We start from the raw sequence: 13,261 nt of genomic DNA, 5'->3' as shown, positions 1-13,261 counted from the left end.
AAGGAAGGGAGGGAGGAAGGAAGGAAGGAAGGAAGGAAAGAAGAAAGGAGGGAAGGAAGGAAGGAAGGAAGGAAGGAAGGAAGGAAGGAAGGAAGGAAGGAAGGAAGGAAGGAAAGAAGGAGGGAGGGAAGAAAGGAAGGATGGAAGGGAAGGCAGGGAGGAAGGAAGGGAGGGAGGAAGGAAGGGAGGAAGGAAGGAAAGAAGAAAGGGAAGGAAGGAAGGAAGGAAGGAAGGAAGGAAGGAAGGAAGGAAGGAAGGAAGGAAGGAAGGAAGGAAGGAAGGAAGGAAAGAAGCAGTCATTAATGCTTTAAGGGAAATAAAAATTTTGAGTTGTGATTCCAGTGTTTATTGAAGGCAAAACTGGTCAGATTATCTTAATGTTGACCTCTTTTATCATTTTGCTTTCCCTAGTTATTTCTTTAAAGTTAAACATTTGCCCTTATTCAATTAAGGAATACATTTTTAAAGAAAAGAAAAAGAAAATCCCTGTAACCCACTTTTTACAATCATAATTATTATAAATTTTCTAAGTTTAGGAAATTTATTTGTGTAGAGGGTGGTTATTTAATATGGTGGAATGCTAAAATATATTTGTTTGTGTTTTGCATTCTTTTAGACATGAAAACTGATTATGAATATAGATGTTTTCTTCACATATTGTAACATTATTTTAAACAGATGACATTTTGGGAATTTTTAAGGGGCTCAATTAACTACTGAATATATATATATATATATATATATATATATAGTGAACACAAACTTTTATCCCTCAGGGTGTCTTTTTGCTCATACTTTCATTGAGACACTCAGTCAAAATAAAGGAACACTTTATTTATCCAGAGGCCATTCATCAAATATTCTCAAAATATGTGCAATAAATCTGAAAATCAGCAAATAATCAAAAACATTTGACCAATTATAATATGTTTTCCAAAGTCCATACTAAAATTTTTGTATTTTCACAAACATGCATTTCAGACCTTCACTGAAAATGTTTACTCTTATTTTAGAAACAATTCTAACAAGTATTCCACTTCCTCTTCTATAGCATATTAGAGGAAACAATTTCAAAGAGGTGAGGACCTCTGAACCTGGACATGTCTTTGTTTCACTGCAATGCTTCTGCTCTCCCCAAGTCCCTTAACTGCACCCCTTCAAATGTTGGCTTGATTATTGTATTAGATTTCATTCTAGAATTTTATATAAATTGAGGGACATTAACATCCGATTTGGGACCAATTTCTTTTGGGTTTCTTCTTTTCTCAGTTGGTAAGTTGTTTAAAAACCTAGTTTAGATTTTTCTTATTTTAATTTGAGTACAAGACTTTTCATTCATGTATTCAGGTACAAAGAAATAATAATTCATGATAGAGTACACCCAAAAATGTGAGAAGAAAATCAATAAAAATCATTGCCCAAGTTTTAGGGGGTCTGCAATTAAACATTTGCCCCTTGGTGGGTATTTAAGCTGAAATAACTTTTATATCATTTTAATTTTGAGGATGTTATAAAGGAGGTACCTGATTGAATGGTAAAATATGTAATATATTTCCCTGTTTTTGATTACTATAACTAAATGAGGTTTGTAAATGACAAGGACAAAGGTCTTTGTAGCAAATGGACACAGGGAAATCTTTAAATGATGTTATGATACTCCTCCATCAAGTATAAGTGGTGATAAGAAGTCTGGTACCCTTTATGGTTTTCTTTCAGAAACCTTAGATGCTTTATGAAAGCTTGGGTTTTCTTAATGACATTTTTCTCTATAAGAAAGAATCAGAAGGAAAGTAGAAAATTGATGCACTTATCTGGATAATTTGGGATTTAAAAAAAAACCCAAAAATGCATTTCCTCTGAAATATGTGATATCGATAAAAATGAAACTGGATTTGTTAGGGAGGATTCATTATTCAAAGAATTAATCTTAATTATCCATTCCACTTTACATGTAGACACATAAATGCTACATTTAGACTAAATTTGATGGTTAACATCTGTTTAATGGATTCTTGTTGGTTTAATTTCCAGTTTTAACTTTATTTTTCTTATGGCTATTCTGGTCAAAAATTAAGACTGACATTCCATCAAATTTGCCAGAATACATTTACCAAATTGGGTAAATATGAGCCCTAAAAATCTATTTAGATATCTGGATATCCTGGACATAAGGCATATAATGAATAGAGTAATACATTTCCTCTCTTCCCCATAGGTTGAAAGGCTTTGTGTGAAAATGCAACATTTTACTTGAGGTAAGATCTTGAAATAAAGGAAAGTATTCAAAATCAAACACACTTACTGAAGTTCCCACATATAAGTCTCGTACGTGTTAGTATTCTATTTGGCATCGGGGTAGAAGTAGGGCAAAGGGGAGAAGCCTTAATAAGGGTGTTACTATTATTTGGAAGTTGGTACAAGTTCCACTTATCATTCAGTATTACAAAAGGGAAACTGAATCTTTTGTGAAAAAAAAAATTAAGAATTATGTGGTAAAACTAGCCTACAAGGTTAAAGCACCATCACTTAATGGGGCTTGGTGATAGGGATGATGTGAACCGAAGTTCTTTACAAGAAAGGATTAACATATCCACATGGGACCCTGTCATATGACCAAATGTAATATGAGACAGCTTTGCTAGTACTCTGAACTTTAATCATAATTAAACCACTGACACAGAGATATTCCTTCTTATTACTTAAATTACATTATGATTTAATTCCCTTGACATCATTTTACTAAAGAGCTGATAGATTAGGGTTATTAGCATGTGGGGGCTCATGTATTTATCTAAATAATTTTTAAGGTAGTAGAAGTTACAAGTGGTGCAAAATTTCATTAGTGTTTTACTTGTGGAATTCTAGTCAATAATTTAATTTTTCTTATGTGAATTTAGAGTTCTTCTGAACATGCAATCCCCTTTTTTGTGCCCAGTGGAATTATAAATACATCTTAATTTTTATGTCTAGAAATGACCTTCCTAACTCACAGTGATTGTGAATCTCTCATGAGAAATTCTTTGTCTCCTATTTCTAAGTAATGTTTGAAATTACTAAGCTATTTGATTTTTTTCACCTACAAACATTGAAGGGTATAAATACTATGTTTCTCTTTGGCTTTACACTACTGAAATGATTATAAATACAGATCTGCAAAGTATATAGACTTTTACCCAGAGAAGTCTACAAAGTTATGGTTAAACACATACAATTTCCTTTTATTTTTCTAGAGATGGATAACTCACATTCACAGGTTGTACCTATTGAAATGCAATTTTAATGAGTAAACCCATAAAAATATACATTACTCCTGCTTTACACTAGGAGGCATGTTTTTCCAACATATTGAGCTACCTTAGTCATAAGCATGGCATTTCAATACCTTAAACATGTTCTATTTCCAGCTAGAAATTATTAATAAACGTCACTTTAAAAAACCCAAAAACTCATGAATAGGATTTTATTTGAAACTGATGAAATATATACCAAAACTAGCAAGAAAACATCTCCATTTGACAGCTACCTTTATTACTAAAACAAAAAAAGCAAATTAAAACATGCATCACTATCACTTTTAACATAAAGTAACAAAACTATTTTTGTTTAAAATAGATTTTATTTAAAAAATCATTAATGCACAAACAAGTGGATTGTGGGGAGAGGAGGGGGAGGATATATCCAAATAAGCTAAAAAGACATGTATATACTAAGACTTTTACAAACCATTTGTTTCATTAGACTTTGATACACTGATTCTTTGGAAGTTTTACCTGATAAATAACACTGAGTATTAAAAGTAAGATGAAGGAATAGTGATAACTATTTGAAAACTTTGCTTATAATAAGGCATACAGGTCTGAGTGTTTCCACATATTTCTATAGATATTCCATTTCTATGGCCAAAAGCTGCCTTTTTTCCTTTGGGTTTACTGGCTAGATTTCTTAAAGACTAAGCCTTAAACCCAATTGACTCTGGAGCACATAGATTAGACAATAGGTCCCTGCCCTCCTAGCACAGGTAAATGTAAATACTGTTTCTCTTTTGGTCAGGAGCCCTGAGGGTCTTCCCCACCCAGTTTGATTTTTTGTCTTTTTTTTTTTTAATTAAAGGAGCCATCCCTTAAGTTACTACTTAATGGGACCTATTCACTGAATGGACATTATTATCTCACTCAAAGAGAGAACCTGAAAAGACCTTAGCCTAAAAGTGCCAGGGTCTCCCACTGCATCCTGGGTCATCTCAAGTCATCCTGATGAATATCTGGCCACTGGACCCAAATAGCTCTGGAGGAGAAAGTGAGGCTGGTAACCTTACACATCTCTCCCTCAATCAAATCAAAGTCAACTGCAAGTCACGTCATCATCTCCCTAATGGCATGGTCCTCTTCGAGAGCAAAAGACAAACACACACAACAACACATGGATATTTCTATTTTAATATGTATTATATCAGATACCTTTACATTTGAAAAAATGTTATATTAATCTGTTTAAACTCTACTGTAATCTCCCAGACCCCCTTCCATCTTTCATGGTATGTTGAAGTAATGGTCATGTTTTATCTTCTTCAAGATCTCAAAGTAAACAACCTGCCACCATGATACTCATAAATAATAATAGTAATAGTAATAACAATATAACAGCTTTCGAAGTAAAATATAAGCCTATAATAACAATACTGTTCATTTATCTTTGAGAATACAAAACTGAATAACACATGGACTTTATCCCAAAAAAAGTTTATAATCTAGAAGCAGAGATATCAGAGTGCCATAAATTAAGGGAGCTTGTACAAATAAGTAAATGATTCTAAAATGAACAACTGCAATTCAATTCCTTTCAACAAACATTTATTAACTCCCTGCTATATGAAAGGAACAATGTAGTTCTTTCCTTTCTGTTAATTAATGGTCCATGTGAATTTGAGGGAGTGAGGGAAAGGACTCTTTAATTCAGGTTTTGGTGTATAATGAAACTCATTAAAGTACTCTTACTCAAGCACTGTAATAAATTGCCTTAAGAAAAAAAAATAAACTATCAATTATCTATTTATTTTTACTTGTCAACTTTTGGATTTTTTTTTTAGTTTTCAGAATCTCCAAAAGCTATAGGATTGTATGTATTTGTGGCTGCCTGCCACATAGACAGTTCCCTGAGTAGTTACAGATTCTGTAATCTAAGCTCTACTATGATATGATCACCCAAGAGGGTCTAGGATGATCTCAGGGGTAGAATGAACACAACAGGTACCAACATGAAACCTCTTGACAATGCCCTTTGAATGTACATAATTAGAGAAACGACTGTCTTTAAAATGACAAAGCAGTATGTAAGAAGAACTATTTATTGCAATACTGTGCAAACAACAGTTTAACTCCTTAAGCATGTGCAGTAATTGTTTTTTTTTTCCTTATAAGTTAGAAGTGATGAAATAGCTCAAGGGTATGAAGGTAGGAGTACAAGTGAGTCTCTAAATTAATCTTGGACTTGTCTGATGTCTGTAGAGTTTTTTTAATGTACTTATTTTTCCCTTGTGTCCATAGGATTGCCTCTCTCCCACTCCAAAGAAGAACAAGTGTTAGTAAGCAAGAACTTTTTTTCTTAATTCCTTTTTCATTCCAACCTTCTTGAGCTGCCTTAATAGTGACAGGATATTTTTTCCCTCAATGTGACTTTCCATTTAATATGTAATTCTAGCTCTTAAATCTCTCTCATGGATTAGGACCAATGAAAGAACTAATATTTAAAAATTGTACCAGTGGTGTTTTTACAAGACGTTAATTAGCTTAATCCAATCAGCTCATAATTTTAACATCAAATAATTTGTTTTTTTCTTTACTACTTTCAACACCCAAATCCAACATAGCCAGTTTCATAATGGCCAAATTTTGTAATTTGTTGAGAATATAATTATTAACAATGTCAGTAATAATTTCTATGCTAATAGAGAAACATTAACTATCATAAAATGTTTCCTGTATATAGAAATAATCATAAAACACATTTATTCAACAATCCTCTTTAATTAATGAACACTTATTGGCTTCCTATTATATTTGAGATACTATAATACTACCTGAGGATGCAAAGAAAAAGGACAGACGCCCATTATTCTCAAGGAACTTACAATCTAGTAGAGCATAAAATAGACATGATTATCCATAATATAAATTAGAACATGATAGGTACATTGAAGAGTCTAGGCAAAAGACCCAGAAAGAATCCAAGAAGGGTTCCTTATTCTGTCTAGGGAGATCAGGAAAAATTCTCCAGAGAAGATGGCACTTAATCAGGAGCTTGAAGAAGTATTTCAAAAGGCAGAGTTGAGGGAGTGAGAAAAGTAGGGGGGAAGGAGAAAAGAGAGGACAGTGATAAAAGGGACGGCAGAGAGGGGACCGGAGCAATCAGAAGTAAACACTTTTGAGGAGGGACAGGGTAAAAGGAAGCAACATGACTATTATGGAAGTGTTTTACATGACTACACATGTATAACTTAAATTGCTTGCCTCCTCAATGCGCGTGGATAGGAAGAGTGATTTTGGGACTTAATGTTTTAAAAATGAATGTTAAAAGTTGTTTTTACATGTAACTGGGAAATAATATACACAGGCAATGGGGTACAGAAACCTATCTTACCCTACAGAAAATAGGAAGGAAAGGGGATAAAAGGGGGGGTGATAAAAGAGGGGGCAGAACGGGGAAAGGGGTAATCAGAAGCAAAACACTTTTGAGTAGGGACAGGGTGAAAAAAAGAGAGAATATAATAAATGGGGGTCGGGGGAATAGGATGGAGGGAAATACAATTAGAAATAGTAACTGTGGAAAAAAATGAAGTAAGCTTCTCTGATATAGGCCTCATTTATTTAACATATAGAGAATTGCATCAAATTTATAAAAATAAGTTATTTCCCAATTGGTAAATGATTAAAAGATATAATTAGTTTTCAGAAGTAGTTAAATCTATCTATATACATATGAAAAATATTCTAATTCATCATTGATTGGAAAAATGCAAAGTAAAACAATTCTAATGTACTACCTCATACTTATTACATTAGATAATATGACAGAAAAGGTTAATGACAAATATTTGAGAGGATGTGAGAAAATGAGACATTAATATACTGTTGTCAGAGTTATGAATTGATTAAACCATTCTACAAAGCAATTTGGAACTATGCCCAAAGGGCTATAAAATCATGTATATCCTTTGACATAATAATACAATTAATAGTGGTATTAATACAAATAATAATACAAATATCTCAAAAGAGATTAAAAACAAAAAAGAAAATGACCTATATGCATGCACACACACACACATTTATATCAGCTCTTTTCTAGGGGTAAAGAATTGAAAATTAAGGTGATGCACATCAATTGGGAGGTGGCTGAATAAGATGTGGCATGTAATTTTGATGGAACACTATTGTATCATAAGAAATGATGAGTAGGATGCTCTCAGAAAAACCTAGAAAGACTTACATAGGTTGATGCAAAGTGAAATGTAATGGGTACAAAGTAATAGCAATATTATAGGATGATCAGCTATGAATAACTTTGCTATTCTCAGCAATACAATGATCCATGACAACTCACTATCCATCCAGAGAAAGAACCTATGGTGTCTGAATACAGATCAAAGCATCCTTTTTTTTACTTTATTTTTCTTGAGTTTTCTTTTCTTTAATCTATGCTTTCTTTCACAACATGACCATTATGGATATTTTTTTGGCATTTTGACATGACTACACATATATAACTTATATGAAATTGCTTGCCTTCTCAATGAGGAGGGGTGGTGAAGGAGGAAGGAAAGAAGAGAATTTGGAACACAAAACTGAGTATAATCTGTCAGTGGGGAAAATAGATACTTTATGAAATAGAAGACTTTAAAGCATTCCTGATGAAAAAGACCAGAGTTGAACAGAAAATTTGGCATTCAAAAATAAGATGCAAGAGAAGCACACAAAGATAAGCATGAAAAAGTAATCATAAGGGACTCAATAAAGTTAAATTGTTCATATTCCTATATGGGAAGATGATACGTGTAACTAAGAATTTATCAGTCATGATCTCTAAAAAAGCAAAAGTAAAAACAGATCTAATTAAAAGAGATAATCAGGAAAATTACATTTTACTAAAAAGGAGTTTCTCTAACAAAGGCCTTATTTTTCAAATATATAGAGAACTCAATCAGATTTATAAAAATAAGAGCCATTCCTCAACTGGAAAAGCATATGTACAGGCAGTTTTTAGAAGAAGAAATCAAAGATATCTATAGTCATATGAAAAAATGCTCTAAATAACTACTGATTAGAGAAATGCAAATTAAAACAACTGTGAGGTACCACTTCACATCTATCAGAAATGACAAATGATGAAGGAGAAAATAGGTACACTAATATGCCATTGGTAGAGTTGTAAACTGGTCCAGCCATTCTGGGGAATGATTTAGAACTTTGCCCAAGGACTATAAAAGTGCTCATATCCTTTCACCCAATAATACCGGTATTTGGTCTGTACCTAAGGAGATGAGAGAGAGACAGAGAGAGAGAGACAGACACAGAGAGAGAGACAGAGAGACAGAGAGACAGAGAGAGAGACAGAGAGAGAGAGACAGAGAGAGAGACAGAGAGAGAGAGAGACAGACAGAGAGAGAGAGACAGAGACACAGAGAGAGAGAGACAGAGAGACAGAGAGAGAGAGAGACAGAGAGAGAGAAAGAGAGACAGAGAGAGAGACAGAGAGAGAGACAGAGAGAGAGAGAGACAAAGAGAGAGACAGAGACAGAGAGACAGAGAAGGCCCTATATATATAGTAGTTCTTTTCGTGGTGGCAAAGAATTAGAAATTAAGGGGTTTTTCATCAACTGGGGAATAGTTGATCAAGTTGAGGCATGTGATTGTGAAGAATTACTATTATGCTAGAAGAAGTAACCAGGGAGGGAGTTTAAGAAACATGGCAAGACCTATATGAACTGATGAAAAGTGAAGTGAGAAGATGAATTGTGAAAGACTCAGATATTCTGATCAAAAAAATGATCCATGACAATTCGAAAGGACTCATGGTGAAAAAATGCTATCCATTTCCAGAGAGAGAAAGGAACTCTAAGTACAAACTGAAGTGTAATTTTCTTTATTTTTATTACATTTTCTAATAAGGCTAATATGGAAATGTATTTTGCATGATTTCCACATGTATAATTGATATACTTGCCTTCTCATTGGATAGAGGATGGGTAGATAGGAAAGAGATAATTTGGAACTTAATATTAAAAAAGAAAATAATGTTAAAATGTTTATACAATTGTAAATAAAAATAAAAACTGTGGGCACTGGATAAAAGGAAGGAAGGAAGGAAGGAGGGGAGAAAGTAAGGGAAGGAAAGAAGGAAGGAGAGAAGGAAGGAAGGAAGGAAGGAAGGAAGGAAGGAAGGAAGGAAGGAAGGAAGGAAGGAGGAAGGAAGGAAAGAAGGAAGGAAGGAAGGAAGGAAGGAAGGAAGGAAGGAAGGAAGGAAGGAAGGAAGGAAGGAAGGAAGGAAGGAAGGAAGGAAGGAAGGAAGGAAGGAAGGAAGGAAGGAAAGAAGGAAGGAAGGAAGGAAGGAAGGAAGGAAGGGAGGAAGAGAAAAGAAAGGCTCTATTAATCACCTTACTATGAATCAAGCACTGTGTTAAGCACAAATATTAACTTATTTGATCCTAATAAAAATCCTGGAAGGCAGATGCTATTATTATCCCCATTTAACAACTGAGGAAACTTTCCTCAGGTCCTTTCCCCTACCCTTTCAACTGAAAACTTTGTCTCTTTTTTCACTGAAAAAAAAAAGTGAGAGTTCACTAAGAGTTCTTCCTTATACCCTCGTCCCCATCTCCCATCCCTCACATGCCACTAATATCTCCTCTTGCATTCCTGTCTGATGTGTAGTGACCCTTCTTCCCAAGGCAAACTCCTCTTTATGGACAAATAACTCCAATCCACTATCTGTCATCATTACTCTCTAATTTATCTTCTATTACTTTCTTTCTACTGATCACTTCCTTATTGCCTACAAGCAAGACTATGTCTTCATCTATTCTCATTGATCTGTTCATCCCCACTAACTACCATTGCATATGTAGTCTCCTTTTTGTGCTTTGATTCCTTGAGAAGGATATCTAAAATCAATATCTTCATTTCCTTTTTTCATCCTCTCTTCTTAACTCTTCAAACTGGTTCCAAAGTCATCATTCAACTGAAAATGTTCTCTCCAAAATTACCAATGATCTTCTAATTCATTACAAATTAATTTTTGTTTTCTAAATTTCTAATTTCTCAGTCCTTATTCCTTCAGGCAGTTAGGTGGCACAGTGAATAGAGCATAGCCCTGGAGTCAGGGGGACCTGAGTTCAAATCCAGACTCAGATACTTGACACACTTACTAGCTAGCCATGTGACATGTGACTTTGGGCAAGTCATTTAACCCCAATTGCCCTCCAAAAAAGCAAAAAACAAATCCTTATTCCTCTTTACCCCTCTGCAGCTTTTAATATTGTTGACTGATCACCTATTATCACCTTTCTCCTTGATATTCTCCTCTCTTAATCTCCATGATACTGATCTATTGAGTTCTTCACCATTTCTCTGACTACTTCTCATTCTCCTTTTCTGGATGTTCATTTAGGCCATACCCACTAACCATAGGTGTCCTACAAGGCTCTATCCTGGGTTGTCTTCTGTTTGTTCACTATACCATTTTGTTTGGTCATCTCATCAACTCCCATGGATTCAGTTATCAACTCTATGTAGATGATTCCCAGACCTACTTGTCAAGCTTTAATCTCTTTCCTAATTTCCAGATTCACATCTACAAATATCTCCTAGACATCTCAAACTGGATGTCTCATAGACACCTTAAGTTCAACATGTTTGAATTGCAACTTATCTTTTCCCCAAAATCTACCACTCTTCATAATAACTGTGGATGGCACCCCCATCCTCCCTGTCACCCAAAACTTACAACCTATATTTTATTCTTGACTTCTCATTCTCTCAACCCCCATATCCAAGTTGTTGAAAAGTCCTTTTGATTTTAGCTTTGTAATAGCTCTCTTACACACATTGACCTTTCTGAACAGCCACAACCCTGGTATAGACTCTTATCACCTTACATCTAAACTAATGCAATAGCCTACTGATCGGTCTCCTTCCCTAAAGTCTTTTCCCCACTCTATTTATTCAACCATCTAATTGATATTAAAGCACAAATCTGCCCATGTCACTCTTCTGTTCAATAGACTCCAATGGTTCGCTATCATCTCCAAGTTCAAATATAAAATACTATAGCATTCAAAGCCCTTCATAATCTGTCCTTCTCCTTCCTTGAAAATCTTTTTATATTTTACTCACCACCATATATACACTCTGTGGTCTAGTGACACTGCTCTATTTATAGTTCATAGCACAAGATACAACATCATACTCAGAATTCTCTCTGTCCTCATTTCTATATTCTGACCTTCTTGATTTCCTTCAAGTCTCACCTAACATCCTATCTATTCCAAGAAATCTTTCCTGATCCCCCTTAATTGTACTGTCCATCCTCTGTTTATCATATTCCTTATCATCTATAAACAAATGCCTTGTTTATGAACAGTTATTTTCATGTTGCATGCCCCACTGGACTCTGAACTACAAGAAAACAGGGACTGTCTTTTGTGTTTCCTTATATCCTCAGTGCTTAGCACAGTGAGTAGAACATAGTAAACACTTAAAAGATGCTTGTGACCTTGACTAGTAATTGGGTAGAAATTCTCAAAGCCTAAACAGTCTAAGACAGAAAGTAGAAAAGACTGCTGCATATCCCTAGTTAAAGCAAAAGTTTCTAACTATCATATTGATTCAATTACTTCTATTTAACTATTATACAAGATCCCTGAATAAGTTATTGAAGTGTAAATGACCTCAATACTTAAAGATAATATCTTATAATATGTTCCTTTATTTCATGAAAGCAAAATTAATAAATGTAATACTTCTATCTTTAGGTATGACTTCCCATTAATTAACAAATAAATAAAATTGTGTTGACTTTTAAAAACTATCTGGAAGAGAAAAAAAATTCAAACTACTATGATAATTCACCTAGGAAATTAGTATGCTCTATTAACCATTGCTATAACTTGCAGATATCACAGATTTGCCAAAATTTTAGAAGTTAATGTTTTCAAAGGCACATATGCTTATTATTCTATAAATCAAAATAATCAAAAAAACAGTTAAATGATCTTTGAGAATTCCAAACTCAAGTTCGGACTTTCCACAAAAGCCATTTATCAATATGTTATTTCTTGATAGACTGAAGAGTGAAATTCTTCCATTCTTTTTGGTAATGGAAAATGCATCTTAACTCTTAAAAAAATCTTTGACATATTAAAGGAATGTATGATATGATTTTACTAATGCATTTTTCATCACTCAAATCATTCTCAATTAGTTCAGATGACTTGGAGAATAGATGACTGATTGACCATTGATGAATAAAGAAATATAGCTATTTTCATTCATATAAGTAATACTACCTAAAGGACACCACTGCTTTATGACTGTATATTTTGCATCTCTAATATTATTAGTTAACACATTAATTGCTCTCATGGTCATCTGCTCCAGAAAGTTCCTGATTAAATATGCTTTACTTTGATATTCTGATGTAATCAATCTTGAAATTTTTTGAGAATTCAAGTTTTTGGAGAATCATAACATGCAGAGCCTTTGGTTTAAACTCTGTGACTGCTCTAATGGAATGATGTCCATTACAACTTTAGAGGAATTAGTTATTACTGTAAAGTCTATAAAGTAGTGATGTCTATGTTCATATTTGTATCTAAATCTAGCTATCTTTCTATCTCTATATAGATATCTATATATATGGTGACAGTTAAGGCAACAAATAAATCAAATAATCATAAACTAGACATGGAAAGCAAAAATCTTTAGCTCCCTAGACAACTGTGTAGATGACTATTTGAATTTAAAACAAAGTCTCCATTGAAGAATAAAATAGTTTTTTTGACTCCTATTGGATAACCAAAGAGGATAATGCCACCAATGCACTTATGAATATGCTACAGGAAAAAAATAACTTTGTATTTATTAATTTTTCTTAATTATTGTCTAGTGACAACAAATGCATTTCAAGCAGACCTTCAGATTTCACCAGTCAACACAGATACCTAAAATTCCAGATTAACTGGATTTAGCATGCTGCAAAATACACCTTA

At 33.8% G+C, this 13,261-nt stretch overlaps 1 protein-coding gene across 1 annotated transcript in view; it reads right to left on the bottom strand.

The window, feature by feature from the left end:
- Positions 1-13,261, bottom strand: part of LOC138142440 (protocadherin-9-like) — a 402,987-nt gene that overhangs the window by 373,537 nt on the left and 16,189 nt on the right. The gene's annotated exons all lie outside the window — the stretch shown is intronic.

Source organism: Petaurus breviceps, unplaced genomic scaffold, assembly GCF_028583685.1.
Source record: "Petaurus breviceps papuanus isolate PSGF00001 unplaced genomic scaffold, PetGlider_PUasm1.0 90579, whole genome shotgun sequence".
Classification (NCBI taxonomy): Eukaryota; Metazoa; Chordata; class Mammalia; order Diprotodontia; family Petauridae; genus Petaurus; species Petaurus breviceps.
This window is presented reverse-complemented; position numbering and strand designations above follow the sequence as displayed.